The following is a 328-nucleotide window of genomic DNA, read 5'->3' on the forward strand; positions in this document are numbered from 1 at the left end:
TATCCTTTTGGAGTTGTTATGTACGTATCAGAGAGATATAACATTACTTGTGTCTTCCAAAATTAAATTGACGATATCAGGCTCGTTCTCATTACCATTGTAAAATGCTGTCGCCAGTCTTCACCACTGGATGGGAGTCAAATTATGGGCACCATTTCCCACAACACTTATCATGTCCCACAAAAAATATACATCACAACATTAGTATTGGTGAAGGCTTGGAAGCATATAACACTTAGAGTCTATAGGGATGACATTTCTGCTCTTTCTGATGATTTGCTACACATACGCTTCCCTGACTGTTCACCAGTCTCTTAGAAACAGTTTA

Source organism: Branchiostoma floridae, chromosome 2 (genome assembly GCF_000003815.2).
Source record: "Branchiostoma floridae strain S238N-H82 chromosome 2, Bfl_VNyyK, whole genome shotgun sequence".
In the NCBI taxonomy this organism is placed as follows: domain Eukaryota; kingdom Metazoa; phylum Chordata; class Leptocardii; order Amphioxiformes; family Branchiostomatidae; genus Branchiostoma; species Branchiostoma floridae.